The following is a 1,070-nucleotide window of genomic DNA, read 5'->3' on the forward strand; positions in this document are numbered from 1 at the left end:
AAAAATTTACGAATGATATCGAGTGGGGGGCAACGAGTAGGGAACTTCCCAACTAAAGCAAACTCAAATGGAAAACAAGAGAACTCATTTCATCTTCTGAAATCAACAAAGATGGCAAACCATGACGAGAAGAAGGTTTGAGTGGACGAAACGTCGGAGAAGCCGACTCACCAGACAAAACCTCACTCACGAAAAGATCGCGATTTGTGTTTTACATCCAAAAAATTGGGGTCACACAAGCGATGAGCAACCATGCTGGTTTTTAGGAAGAAAAATGAGAGAAAAAAGAAGGATTAAGGAAGAAGAGACGAGTTTACCCGAACGAAGGCGCCGCAAGAGAAAACCCTAGACATCGCAGAAAATTTGATGTGAGTAACTCATCTATATGATTCAGAGGCTTTGAGGTATATTCATGCATACTATCTTTAATATAAAATTATAATATGAAAATTTTAATAATTTAGTTTAATTACTTAAAAACAACTCATTAATATTTAATAAAAAACTAAGCAATGATATTTTGAAGTTTTCTGAATCAGGATGAGTTTGAATGACCTAGATTTTCTTTGAGAATAGTATTGCCCATGACATCTAAAAATAGCACTAATCTTAGTGTAATTTTTTTTAAATGAATTTTTTAAAGAACATGCATAACATATATTATTAGCAATAGGAGCATATAAATTTTAAATTTTAAAAAAGAGCAAAAAGCTAAATAAATTAGTGCATTTGAAAGAATGCACCAAACTGTTTGACGTATTTAGAATAAGCCAAACAATTTGGTGCATTCAATGGAATGCACCATACTGTTTGGAGAATTCTATTGAATGCGCCATTTAGTATGACACATGCTATAGTTTTACTTTATGGTGTTGAATGTTGGCCATTAAAAGAGAAGCATAATACTAAGTTAAGTGTTGCAGAGAAAAGGATGCTCAGGTGGATGAGTGGCTTTACCCTTATAGATATGATACGAAATGAGCATATACGTGAAAAAGGTTGGATTAGTGCCAATGGAAGATAAGATTAGAAAGACTCGCCTTAGATGGTTTGGTCACATAAAACGGCGG

The sequence above is a fragment of the Dendrobium catenatum genome, unplaced genomic scaffold, assembly GCF_001605985.2.
Source record: "Dendrobium catenatum unplaced genomic scaffold, ASM160598v2 fragScaff_scaffold_1090, whole genome shotgun sequence".
NCBI lineage: Eukaryota > Viridiplantae > Streptophyta > Magnoliopsida > Asparagales > Orchidaceae > Dendrobium > Dendrobium catenatum.